Source organism: Geospiza fortis, unplaced genomic scaffold (genome assembly GCF_000277835.1).
Source record: "Geospiza fortis unplaced genomic scaffold, GeoFor_1.0 scaffold41, whole genome shotgun sequence".
Taxonomy (NCBI): Eukaryota; Metazoa; Chordata; class Aves; order Passeriformes; family Thraupidae; genus Geospiza; species Geospiza fortis.
Window position 1 is genome coordinate 15090204 of NW_005054299.1, and position 14761 is coordinate 15104964.

Here is a 14761-nt window from a genome sequence, read left to right on the forward strand (position 1 = left end):
CTCTGTTAATCCATCACTGTAACCCAATTCTTTCCTGCTATGTCCTGGAAAACTTCTGCAATGTACAAGTCACTTTACATCCCAAAGAGGCTTCCCACTGGCTGCAAAAACTCGATTTGGGAAAATGGGCACAGTTTCAGGTCATGATTCATTTTTCAACCTTTTCTTGCACATGTGGCATGGAACTAATAAGAAGCTTGCAAGCCTCATGATTGTCAGTAGCCCTCACATAACTCGACCTCTAAGAGTGACAGCAGGAGTCACAGCAATGGGTACTCAGTAGCTTCATATAATAAGCAGAACTGTCTAAAAGTCTAAGAAATACAGATTTAAAGGAATATTTTAGCCATTATTGAAAAAGCTAAATACTGAAATATGAAACTCTAAGGAAAATAGCATAATTGTTCACATTCTAGCTTTCTTTATGTGCTCCTTATTGAAAAAAAATTATTAAAGGTTTGAAACATTTTTTTCCTAAAATTCAGAATAGTAAATAAAGAATAAAACTGGTGCTAAATATGTAGTTACATTTTTACTCATATATCCTATGTGAAAATATCACATGTCTATATCTGCAAATATTCCAAAAAATGCAACATGCATTTGAATCTTTAAGGTCTTATTTACCAAAGACAAATTCCGAATTCATCACTTCAAGTGCTGGCATGTGAAAACAGAACTGTTCTAAACACACAAAACATTGTGAAATATTTATTTTTCAATCTTTTCTTTTTGTTCTTTCTCAAGCAATTAAGACAGGTTGGAGAAATCAACACTGTTTTTCATAGATTCATTTTTAGCACTATCAACATTTTAGTTTCAACTTTTATTGTTCTATTATGCTTATGGAAACAGTATCATTTTGCTTTTACATTATGTAAATGATAACACAAAATTCAAAAATAAAGGCTCTCAATAGAAGACAAAAATGAAATACACACATTCCTATTAACATTCTGATTCTGAAGAATCTGTATATCTCAATGTAACGTGTGCTGATGGGAAGAAACACAGACCTGATTTTGAATGGGAACTGTTGGAAGTAAGACATGAGCAATATAAATGCTTTCAAATCATTCATCCAATTACATTTACATAAATCAAAGTGAGATAAATGAAAACTTGAAACTTTGCAGATATTCACACTGATCATAAAAGGAATAAATGCATATATTCCTTTCATGGTGCACTGGACATGGTTGAAAAATGTCAGTGGTCTGATTAGTAAGAACTTGCACAGAGTCACCAAAATAATACAAACAGTATATCTTGGCTTTAAACACTTATATAGTTGCATAATTTCAGAAAATTTTACTGCAATAATGCTTTTTATATGCAGCTGTCTCTGACAGAACTTAATATATATATTGAGGGGATGTACATTTGAGAAAATTACCACGGGCTGAACTGAAATGTTAGCACCTCAGCTGAAGTGCTGTGTCTGTCTTAAGTTTTGAATTGTCCACAATGAAGCAATCTGGTTATTTTACAGTTTTTCTATAATTAGATCTCAAGTTCCTAATTTTGTTTTGAGCTGACATCAAGTTTCTTGTCATAAACACTGAACTCCCATAAGAAATAGGAATGAGAGTGGCTGGAATATGGTAATGGACTGAGCACTGAACCTAAGTTTTAAAACCTGGATTCACTTCCAGCATTCTTGCATTACCTCCAGCAAGTTTCTTCATCTTCCTGCACCTCACTGTGTTTTTTTCCCAGGTGCTTTTGCTGTTACCATTATATATTCGAGGCAGAGACCATTTCACATAATGTGTTTGGGCACTTCTGCAGGGTGACACTACTCCAAATTCAAGCCTTTAGATGCTACTGTAGCATTAATCAGAATGTAAAAATAAAAACTTAAGATGTTTTCCGAATATCAGTGTTTCCATCCTGAAGTGTTTCCATCTAGTACTGTGACTAGAACTTTCCAATAAATCATTGTTGAAAAAGACTAAATGTTGTTAATCCCTAATCAAAATATTTTTCCAATTTATTAACATGAAATTTACACAGGAAGCAATTTTAAATACTTACTAAATATTTACTTGCTTACTTACCATGATCTTATGAACCATTATGAGAAATTAATGGTGTGAGCTGAACTGACATTAAAAAAAATTTAAAGCATTTCTGTTTTCTTTAAGCTTTTTTCTAAAAATGACTTCATCAGCATCTCAATGACTTTTTTGAGGGAAGGAGGGAGAGAACTGCATTTGCTTACCTAAATCTGCTAATATGGTTATCCCTTCTGAATCAGGTGTCTCGGCACAATATTTTAGACCAGAGAACAGTCCTTTCTCAAACAAGAAACATTCTCCTCAAAGTGAGAGCTGAAATCTGTGTCTCTCATCTCATTTCCTGTCTTTCTGGTTCTTAAGCAAAATATATGCAGTCATTGCTTAAAATGGGTATTCAGTCACATGAATATTGTGGAACTGGTAGAATATAGATGTTTAGCAGTAGAAGAGAAGCATGACAGAGGTTAAATCCCACTGATATCATTCCTTATTAGAGCCAATGGATCACAATCAGAGGATATTCAAGGCATCTCACATAAAGACTATGAACAACATATAGGCACCTATATGCTCCCCAGCAGTACAAATTGGCTATCCTATTATGTAAACATCTAATTATTCTACAAAGTGTTGAATGCTCATACAATTTCAGCAGAAACACAAGCACATAGTTCAGGGTGCAGCTGAAACAGCATTACAGTGCTCTGAATGTGCCTCACTACATCTGAAGGACAGCAAATTGCAAACATACTCCTATAAATAGATACACCCACACTCAAAAAGCAATGAAAAGATTTCCCTCTTTCAATTAAATGCATTTCTGATATTTGTATCATACAAACTCCAAAGCACTTTTAAATGTGAACACTCCTAATTAATACTGAATAATTGCAACTCCCAAACTGACAACAGTTAATATTTATTTCTTTAACCAATCTAAATAATTTATCTCAAGTCAGTTTTAATGTTCCAGTTACCCTGCCTCTGAGGATAGGAAAGACATATGATCCCCATGAGGCAGACACAGTTTTACCCATTGTAGGAGACAACCCTGCATAAGGACTCCAGGGAAGACTGGCAGTGCTCTTTCAACATGCCTTGCTTTCACTAGATCTCAAGTTGATACTTGTGGTGGGTTGGCATTGGCTATACACCTGGTGCCCACCACTCTACCATTTCCCTCCTTATCTGGGCAGGGGAGAGAAAATACAGTGAATCATTTGTGAGTCGAGATAAGGACAGGGAGAGATCACTGACCAGTAACTGTCATGGGCAAAACAGGTGAGACATAGGGAAATTGTTTTAATTTATTGTCATTCACCTCCAACTAGGGAGAATTAGAAATTGAGCTATTCTTATACCTCTTTCTGGTTGAAGTTGCACAGATTTTTATCCCCTGCTTCTTGACTCTGTTATCCCAGAGGCGCTACCACTGTCACTGACGGCCTTAGCCAGTGGTGGCTTCATCTTGGAGCTGGCTGGCACTGACTTTGTTGGACATGGGAGAAACTTCTGGCAACTTCTCATAGAAGCCAGCCTGTAGCCCACCTGCTACCACAACCTGGCCACACAAACCAAATACTCCAGTTTATGTATTATATTACAGGTTCTAACACAAATTTTGTTAATGCACAGGTATCAAACTGCTCTTTCCCATGGTGATGCACCAGGTTCACACAAGTGACAGTCTGAGAATGTGGTGCTCCCATTTTTCCAAAAGCTTCTCAACAAGACTGGGCATTTTTAACAACAGAGTGCCTCTAGGGAATACCCTAGGAATATACCTCAGAAAGGTATGCCATCTTGCAAAGCAGAAGTTGTTCTCTACATGAAAGAATGTTACAACACCATATCAAGTAAAAGATCAGAACTTCAGTTTCTTTACAGAAAAATGAAAGCTAGAGAGTCAATCACACTTTCATTTTCCTACAATGCTCCAGGGTAACTGAAAACTTGCACAAGAAGAAAATATAGATAGATATAAATATTTCTTCTGCATGGAGCCACCCACTCAAATGATTAGAAAAAAACAAACATCACCAGCAGTAGTTGTGTAAATAAAGTGTAATAGGTATACTGTGAATACATTTGTACTGCATCTTCCATTTTGTTTTTCTACTTGCAATTACATTACCTGAGCCAACTTTTTGTATTTAATGTGCCCTTAATAACCAGCTCAAGTTATTTCCTAAAAACTCTCTCATAATCCACAAGACTACACAAGGTCAAAAATTTCAGCTACTGAACCACTGCCATCTGAAGCTAGTTTTCCCATCATGAACATCTTCAGTTATCAGATTGCTTTTTCTACGTTTCCATTTTCATTCAGCAAATGAAAATTACATGCATCTCTATTTTAATGAGGAAAAAATACAAATTGAAGATCTCATGTCAGAAATCCAGTGGTTCAAATAAGACTGTTTTCCTTCCATCTCCCCACTCTTAATGCTTATTCCTCTTTTCCCCTGTGTTCATTAAACTGTCCTGTCTATGGTAATATGGATCAAAGTCCGCTCAGAATTACAAAACCCTAATGCAAAATTATCTATAAAGAACTTCGTAATGCTGCTTAATTTGCCCATCTTTAGGGCAAGTTGCCCAAGATACAGAGATACCATTCACATATCAGCTTTCCTAATGACTGGAACTCAGTTCTTAGATTAGTCCATCAGAAAGAATACTCATCAAGGCTGATTTAATCAGGTGTGTCTAAACAGTCTCCAGTCAATGGAGAGAAAAACATTCACCAGCGAAGCCTATTCTGATTGCTGAGTCCCTGTGTAGAGGACAAACACCCTCTCCTTGACTGAGTATACCTGGAGCTGATGGAGATATCCTTACTGAGCTAATGTCAGCATTCACAAAGAGCTCCTGCAGGTTTATCTGCTCACCTCTATTTTTCTTTTTTCAGGCTTTACCATCAGAGGACAAAACTGCTGCCAAAACTCATACCCCAGAGGACTTAAGGAATCTTTAAACAATTTCCCTAACTCCAGAGTGTATACATTTAGCTATTCTGAAATTCAGATGCATGGAAACGTCACATTCCGTACATCAAAATCTCACTGCAGTGGAGAGGCCCAGGAGATCAAAATCCAACTATAACTAAAAGCTTAGATATAAACACAGAATTTACAAAGTAAACTAAAAATCTGAGAATTTGGGAAAAAAATCATATGCACATTTTTTGTTGTGCAGGTGTCAAGCACAGAACTTCATGGGCTCTTAACAGGGGTCCATGCTGTTGGACATTATGGGTATGTATGTCACTAAAAATTATGATGTTAATGTGGGTATTCACTCATGCATGTGCACTCAAAACCACATTCAGTGACATGAAAATAGTGTCATTGCATATGTATTTATGACTTTAAGGTGGATTCCTGCATTTTTTGAATTTCTGAAGCAACTAAAGAGTTGAGAAAGGAAGCTGATGCTGTGATGTTGATCATAGCATCATCCTGGGCATCTGTACTGTGGTACAGGAAAAAGGCAGGGCCTTGACAACAAGCAGCAGTGTCACTTCTTTCCAGAACACAGTCTTTCTGATTGAACATATCAAAAACACAGGCAAGATGTGTAAAGGAAAAAGAAATCACAAAGAATGGACACTAACATCTGTGCAATAAAAGATTACTCTCTAGGCTTCGTTACTTCCTTGGTTCCTTTGATATTTGAGGGCATCACATACTCACAAAACATCGACCCTCACAGCAACCCACGTGGGTGAGAAGCACTCCTCTCACTACTCAGCGGGGACAGGAGGTAAGAGACGAGAAGAACAGGGAGGAGGGAGTCTGATGCAGCCTGGAAGATGGCACTGAGAGGTTCGGTCATCTGACCAACCTGAGATGAGAACTGAGGAGCCAGAGCACAGCTCCTCATTCGGCTCCTGAAGACAGAACCAGGGACTCAGTCAAGCGAGACTTGCAAGTTAAGGCCTGTAAGTACCAAGGGAAAGGACTTCTGATCACTCTAAATCCTGAGGGAAGCACCACCTTTCCACATTTTTCATGAATATTTCCATGAATATTTCTTTCCACAGCCATAATTGTCAACTGAACTAGATTTTCCTATGGCACATGGAGAGGGAGTTCCCCACAATTAGGAAGACTACATAAAATTTATTTTCCTTATTTGAATATATATAACATCTAATTTCCTGATTTCCATATGTCATACAACTATGTTCAGAAACACCAAAATAGGAAAACATACCTGTCATAAACTGTTCTTTTCAAAACATACCACCAGCTAGAGCATGGTATTAAAGTTAATTTTAACATAATCTGAAATAGGATAAGAATAAGGAGCACATTTCCTATGTTACGTATATTTTCAAGTTTAAGATATTCCGAACTAAAATGCTTACGTTTTCTAAATTTAAAAGCAACATGCATGGCACATTATATTCTGCCAACACTGCTCATCAATCAAACATTTAGGGTTTTCCTGGACATACAGAGCTTTCACTGCAATGATTCAGGCAGAGTTAAATATAAATTTTTACCTTGAACCAAAGAGAGGACTTTATAGTTGGTAGTGAAGGATTACTTTCAAATTCTTCTTTTAACTCATTTCTCATCTTCAGTCACATTTTCTCTGAACTTTAAGAATGAATGTGGTCTATTCAGTTTAAGGAAAACTGGATGGATAAGTCAACAGCATCACACATTTTGCATCAGACCAAATATTGATCCATGAAGAGTTATTTCTGAAGATTACTAGAAATGGAAAGCTTCTATGTGTTCTTTTTTTGTAACTCTATTCCTATACAAATTGAAGTTTCATTTATGATTTTTATGGTTTGGTCTACACTTTCAAAAAATATTCAGGAGAAGTACACAAAAATTACCATGCCTTTAGGAATTTTAAAGTATAAATCTGCACTTTTAAACTACAATTAACCATTTCAATACTTATTTCAAATAAAATAATAAGCTATTTTCTGATTTATGTTTAACTTGTTTTTCAAAGACATGAAAATAAAAAATTCAAAAATTTGGGAATCTCAATTCCACCAAAAATTTAAGGATCTGACCTCTCAGACTCAGATACCCAGACTCAGATAAAACCTTTGCAAAAAGGGAAAACCCAGACTCAGATAAAAATTTCATCATTAATGCCCATTCCTGATTTCAAGGAGAATTAAAAGCACAGAAAACTTCTTTACAGGATTCTTTACTACATTGTGTACTCTGTTGGGCTTTTTGAGAACTCAGTAAAATTAATAATTTTCAGCTCAGAAAGACAAGGCACTATGTACCTTAGCTGGAAGATATTTTATTTGTATCTTATTTAAGCATTTTCAAAAGGATATAAGACAGGGTTTAGTTTCTGCCCTGGTAACTTTTTTCAGCTGCTTTGTATGAAGTTTGCTGCTAATAACTAGATAGGATGTAAAGCACTAAGGAACATCAAAAAGCGGTTCTGGGATAAATATGTTTCACTGCCAACACAGGAACTGAGTGTTTCTGCAAATCTAAGACAGAGTTTGGTTTTCTTTAGCAACTGATGCTTTGTCAATGCTTTTAAACAAGAACAGTTTCCATAATGCATTCAGTATATTAAATTACCAGTTTAGCTGTCAAGCAGAGTATACTGTCACAAGTCTGTTCTACCTCCCATATGTTCCAAACTTTAAAGATTTTCCAAATATCTGGTTTGGTCCCAGTGCTGTTCTATCGACAACAGGCCCAAACACAATTTGTAAGGTAATGAAATTACAGGATATGTGACTTTGATCTGTTCTCTTCAGTGCACCACACAAACCAGACCCTGAAAAGTACATCTGAAGATAAACAGCTCATAGTGTTGAAACACTGTGCATTTCCAGCATTTCCTGTGCTGAAACTCAGCCTTGAGTGGGCTAGGTAGATAAATGAACACCATGAAAAGCACAGACAGATCTGCTTGTGAAATGTTAACACTGCCTGTGGGATAAACATTCTTACAAGTCAAGACTCCACTGAGGATATATAAATTAAATATATCATTTGGAAAAACAATAAACAAAGATGTTGCACAAACTTAGAGCTGATCTGAGTAAGTGCAGATCAAGCTGAGTAAAATCTTATGAAGTTACAGAACCTCCTGACACTGCAGCAGTGTCTGCAGACACCTGATGGCACCAGATGTGTCCCAGTTTCCATGCCACATACATTATGCTACATGTTGTACAGTGAACTGAATGAAAACCTAGATGAAGGCACAGGCCAACACTGATTTCTGCTGAAGTGGTGAGCAGTGACAGTCTACCTGGGTGAAAAATGCTGGAGAACCACCTCCCTTCCAGAAAACTGGCTGCAGGGAAGTGATGAAGCCCTAAAGCACAGGTACACCCATCCAGAGAGAGGCAGTTGGGTCATTCAAAGGACCTGCAAGAAACAGGGACAGCTATTTGTCTTCCCTCAAGCTGACTGGGTAGTGAGAGGGAACAACATTCCCTCCCAACATCTGCGTCCTTCACATCAGATCCAGGAGATCATTTTCTAGTCTTTCTCAAGCCAGTCAGCAGCAGGAAAGCACTGACTTATACACAAGTAAGGTGAGTATCTTCTCCCCACAGAAAGCTTTAATTATCTTAACCCGAATAGTTATATTGGAAGCATCTACATTAAACAATCTGTTTAGTTTATTTAAGTTGTGATAAGGAGGCATTTAATGCACAGTCTCAGTGTGGGAGACAGTTTCCTCAGACAAACTCACAACAGTTCACATCAGTGGAAGCCGAAGCTAACTAAATTCAGGCTAGAAATTTAATCACTACAACACCACACTGAAATGCAGAGGCTTTACCATTGCCTGACACCTTGAAATCAAAGCTAGCTAACTGTTAAGGATGTGCTATAACTCAGACACATATTCATGGGCATGACATAGCAACTATTTTGTGGTCTGTTTGAAGCACTGTAAAGGTTATCACAGAAGATCTTGGCTCTACCTCTGGCCACAGAGCACTTAAATCTATGATGCTACTCATTTTGTTTTCACTTTGTCAGAAGAAAAGATAAAATGAATCAGTCTGGATGTGAACTCAAGTCACCAGCCTAAACACATAAGGAAGGCTAAAAAGATAGAAACACTTCATTTGAAGAGATTTTGCTAGGACAGGTTTAAGTCTATTCTACAATGTGAGTGGTTTGTTTTGTTCAGTTGGTTTTTTTAAGAGGAAAATGGCTGTGTCCTTTTGGATGGCTCCATTCACAAGATGTGCATAAAAAGCAAAGAGATCTTCCTCCTCAGAAACATTTAATATAGACTAATAAACACAGATTAAATTGATGGAAACTACAGATAAACGAGATAAAAAATAATTACAATAAATTCCCCATAGACTTGAGGAATGTAGAAATAGTTACCTGGCTCCAGGTGGAAACAATTTCTATTTCCTTTCTGCAACTATTTCTGACATAGTTCAATTACAATATAGGGTGAAATTAAGGCCTAGTTTAAAGTGATAGGGCATGGCAAAGATATCTTGGAAAATACTTCAAACAGGATTTCTAGCTGGATTCATTTGAAATTTCTCTTTGTTCAGTTTTATACTGAGGGTAAGATCATGGCAACAGTAAAAGGAAGAATAGCATAAGAGCATTTGTAGAAGGAAAGGAGTGTCATGAAGAGAGCGTTTGAGTGCTCTCTGTGCCAGCTTTCCTCTTCAAACCTGAAAAATAAAATTTTGGTGCTTTCATGTTCTCCTAATAGAACTTTTCTTGTCTAGATCATTTGCTGATAGCAATCTTCCAAACTCTTTATTCTCTCTAACAGTTTTTCTGGCAATTGCTTCCTGAAATTGTCCTACTTAAACAAATAAAAACCAGCCATCTTCTCAGGACCAGAAATATTGGATACACAGACACATGACACTGTAAGCAAAGATAGACAGGAAAAAGATTGCAAGCAATCCATCAAGCAAAGCATTCAACAAAACCACAAGAATAGAGCCACGAGGAATGTTATTGTGCTGGTTTTGGCTGGAGTACAGTTGGTTTTCTTCACAGTGGCTCATATGGGGCTGTGTTTTGGATTTGTGCTGAACATGGTGATGATAATATAGAGCTGTTTTTGTTATTGCTGAGCAGGGCTTACACAGAGCCAAGACCTTTGCTGCTTGTCCTACAGTCCCACTGGTGAGGAGGCTGGGGGTGTATGGGAAGATACAGCTGGGATAGGTGGCCCAAACTGACCAAAGGGATATCCCAGGCCATATGACATCATGCTAAGGATAAAAAAGGGGAGGGGGGAGATGAAGAAGAGGAACATCTCAGTGATGCCATTTGTCTTGTCAAGTCACTGTTACTTGTTATGGGGTCCTGCTCCCCTGGAGATGGCTGAACACCTCCCTGCCCATGGGAAGTGGTGAATTAATTCCTTGTTTTGCTTTGCTTGTGTGTGTGACTTTTCCTTTCCCTATTAAACTGTTTTTGTCTCAACTCATGAGTTTTCTCACTTTTACCCTTCCCATTCTCTCTCCATTCTCACTCCATCTCCACGTGGGGGAGAGAGTGAGTGGCTGCCTGGGGCTTGGCTGCTGACTGGGGTTAAACCATGACAGTGGCTCAGTGAAAGCTTCAGGAATGGACATGTGAAGAGAAGGAACTACTCTTCCTTGAAGTACTCTCCTGTACTCTAAACATTTACAGCCACAGCTTTTCTTAAGCCAAGCATGCTTTCACTCATTTACTAATTCTGCAGGGAACACTGCCAGGAATTTGCGTGATGTTTCAATACGCACAATGGTCTGTGGCAAGGATTTCCACTGATTAACAACACATGACATAGAGGACTGGCTGTTCCAATTTGCTTTGCATTTATCACCCACAAATTTAGCATGAATCCTTTACCAACATTCAACAGCTGTAACACTCTTAGGAAGGATAAACACTACTGAAGTCTAATGTCCTACTCTGTCCTCACCTAGTTTTGGCCGAATTAGACAAGTAATAGCAAAACAATCCGAATCACTCATCCAAAATGCTTCCTGCAGGATTCCTGAGAAATCATCCCCTTGCCTAGAGTTTCCCACCTTCCTCTAGAACAGGTATCATGAGCTCCACCAGCCACAGGCAGCCCACCAGGACCCAGACTGGGACACTTCTGTCACCTATCAAGGGAGAGGCATCCTTCCTGTGATAATCATAATCTCTTTCTCAGAGACAAATCCAGTGAATGAGTGTTAGGAATAGCCTGCCTTGCTCTAATAAAACAGTCACACCATAAGTACATTAAAGAATGATAGCCTCCTTTATTGCCACATGAATCAGGAAGACAAAATCTGTACCCACTGACAGACCCTGCTTCTGCCAAGTTTGAATGCTGTGCTGTTATTTATTTAACTTTGGTCCTTGCAAAGTAAACAGATACACAATTCTGGTTACACATATCTTTCACTGGGTTAGGGAAAATTAGAAACAGATGGTTGCAATACTAAGTGTACCTGTAAAAAACAAACACTCTGTTCTAAGGGTCTGGTTCAGAGCTATCTGAAATCAAGAGAGGAGCTTTCACCAGGAGTCTGAAGGGGCAGCACACCATGCTGTGAGCTCTTGGTGACTGTGTCCAAAGCATTCAGCCATGGGTGAATGGGCTGGTGCCCCCCTTAGCACACAGGGCATGCATCCTCCTGGGTGATGCGCCCTGCGCACTTGCACTAATGGCAGGCAGGAAGGAACACATCCACACCTCTGGTGTCTCAGTGGGTTGCGTTCCTCAGGAGGGAGTCTGCTGATGGTTGAGCAAGTGTAAACCACAGACAGGACTCCTCACCCTTCACAGAATTTAGCATCCCTGCAGGTGTGAAGCTGGAGAACAATTTTGCAAATATAGTGAAAAGAAAGCAAAGGAGGTGGCTCCCCAACTTTGGAGTGACGCTGACAAACTTCCACAGCTACACAGCCCAAAACAAATAGACTTAAGTAACTGTCCTGGTAACAACTTCAGCAAAAGACTCCATAAGCTTTTTTAAGGATTCCACTAATTAAAATAATTTTGGCAGTCTTCCTCCATTTCCCAGTTAAACCTTACTCCTCATTTTTCTGTCAGCAAAGAGTAAGGCAGATGTTAATAAAAGAGAAATGTTCACAAAGTGCTACATTTCCTTCAATCAGAAAGCAAAAGCACAGATAAGGTATGAGTCCCACTAAATCAAGACCTACAATTAAAGAAACTGTTGTCTGCAGTCCATAGCCAATTTGTGTTTACATGGCAATTTTATCCAGCTTGTCACCTCATCAGCTTTCAGAACATATATTTCAGAGAATTCATTGCATAGTTACATTAAGCTGTGTCCTCAATTATTTCCCTTAGATAGCATTAATAGGTCATATTATAAAGATCCCATTTTTTTCCTGGCTAATGACTAAATAAAAGTTCTTTATGTAACCCAACATATTCATGTTTAAAAACATTTTGATTGCATCTAGAAAGATTCCAGAAATTAATTTGAAAACAATTCTCTGAGTTCCATGCTGCCTTTATGATTTTGCAAGAATTTGCAATCAATTTAAATTAGCATTTAGACTTAAAATGTAATGTATCATAATCCAATCTCAATCTCTTAAAAATAATTAAAATTATTGAAGAAGACAAGCTACTATTTTTTTCATTTCATCTAGGAGGGTTTTTTCTGTTCATTAATAGTATAGATACATATGCTGTCCATTCAAAGATGGGAAAATTGATGAAAAGTAATTAACAGCACAAATTAAGTTTTGCTATCACTCTGAAATGAAATAACTATCACTAGACGCTAATTAACTGGCAAGTATAAGGAAAGACTGTCTGACAAGGGCATTCAGGGAAAAAAGTACCAAGTTCTTTTAAGTAAAATCATTCCATTTTTATGTGCTGCATGCTTCGCGCTCCCCTAGACAAGATCTCTGCGTAAGCACAGAGTGGATGTTTCTCTCCTCCTCAGCAGAAGATAAAGAAGGGCCAAAGAGTATGTGTAATGTCAGTCTCATTTCTAAGTCAAATTCAGCCAGCTATGAGCATAATTCTCAATGTGAAGTCTTGATGATGCATTACTTTAATCATAGTCTCGGTTTTGTTTCTTCTTCCTCTCACAGATATGACCTACATGTCAGGCTGAATTCTGGGTATCTTCTCCATATGCTAAATTATGCAAACCATTGCATTTTCTTTGAGCTTCCTGACATACCTTTACATCTACAGCAAAAAAAAAATGGTGCTCCCTCCTTCTTTCCCCCACCCCACCTCAAAAAAAAAAAAAAAAAAAAAAAAAAAAAAAAAAAAAAAAAAAGAAAAAAAGGCAGGCTGTCAGGAGCAGTGGCTGTCATTATTTCTATGCATGATCTAAGGGACAGCAGCCAACATGGCAGGGGGATGTTCTGTGCTCTCCCTAAAAGGAAGGGAACAAAAGCAAGACACTGGTTCGAAGATTTTTCAGACCTTTCTAATCCTTAAAGGAACTGCAGGATTCAACCATATAAAAAAAAAAAAAAGCAGCCAAGTTCAGAGGAAGGGGTATGAACTGATGTGCCATGCCTTTTGGCTAATTTGCCACAGCTGCTTTGCAGTACATATGGATGAACTAGGAAAATATATGGACAGTTTCTTCAGTAATTTGCTTAAATAAAATAGATAATTGGTATAAATGCTAAAAGAGGAAAGAAAATTCTTGCTCTATTTCTGAGCCACTTCCTTCCCCCTATAATCCCATATTCCCAAGACTCTGAGGGTAGAAACGCAGCCAGTGCAGCTGCCAGGACACAGCTGAGGGGTAAGAGCAAAAGGCAAGGGCAAACGCAGGCAATGCAGTCTCAAAATCTACTGACAGGAGGCAAAAAGCCACATTTCCTACAGGCTCCTTCCTTGTTTATGTCTAGGAGGTTGTCTGAGACTAAAGGCTACTACCTCCCCTGTCACTTTTAGAATGTTATGCGTCTTCCTCTTCTTCCACTCATGTATTTTATATTTAATTTTCCAATAAATTACATATGTTGATAATAGAAAACACAAGTTACACAATGTGGATTCCCAAATCCTTGGAATTAATTAGTACTTCACTGAAGGGCCATTTAAGAAAAATGGACTTTTATTACTATGACCAATCAGAGCAGTGCTGTTTACAGTAAGGGTATATTGTGGATGCCTCAAAACTGCTTTTGCAATATAGAAGAAAAATTGGCAGCAAAAGGCACATATTGGCTTGCATCCATGCTGTTCCAGGTTGGTTATATTTACACTGCTCTGTAGAAAGCAGGCCCCAGTGGATATGTGGAAAATATGTCAATATATCTGTGTTCAGCAGCCAGAGTTTCCTCTAAAACAGAACAAGTTGTTTTTGTGCCAAGAGGAGGCCATAAGACAGCTGACACTGGACAGTCACAGAGCTGGGGCCACGGTGCAAAACAGAGATTGAGCCAAACTGAGAGCATAAACATATCCACAAAATGTATGTCAGACACTCACTCGTGTAAATCACTTCAGGAGACTTTGGAAGGACATCAATAACATCAAAAATAATTTGTAACCTAATCACTGTGTGGGCATTTACCACCACAGCACACAGTACCCAGGGTCATGGTAAGGGAATTAGTAAGACATGAAGCTTTTCCATCTGCTTTCATTTTGCTTACTTTCTACAACAGCAATACTTGGTGCACACTGAGTTTTGCTGTCCTCTGTCCATGTGCACATGCAGTTCTGTGGGTCTTAAATACAGAGGCAGAAAAGAAAACCAACAGAAATCATTGAGACAACAATATACAGCAGGA

General features: G+C 38.2%; 1 protein-coding gene across 2 annotated transcripts in view; it reads right to left on the bottom strand.

The window, feature by feature from the left end:
* SMYD3 (SET and MYND domain containing 3) overlaps nt 1–14761 on the bottom strand; it is a 336447-nt gene that overhangs the window by 132523 nt on the left and 189163 nt on the right. The window lies entirely within an intron of this gene.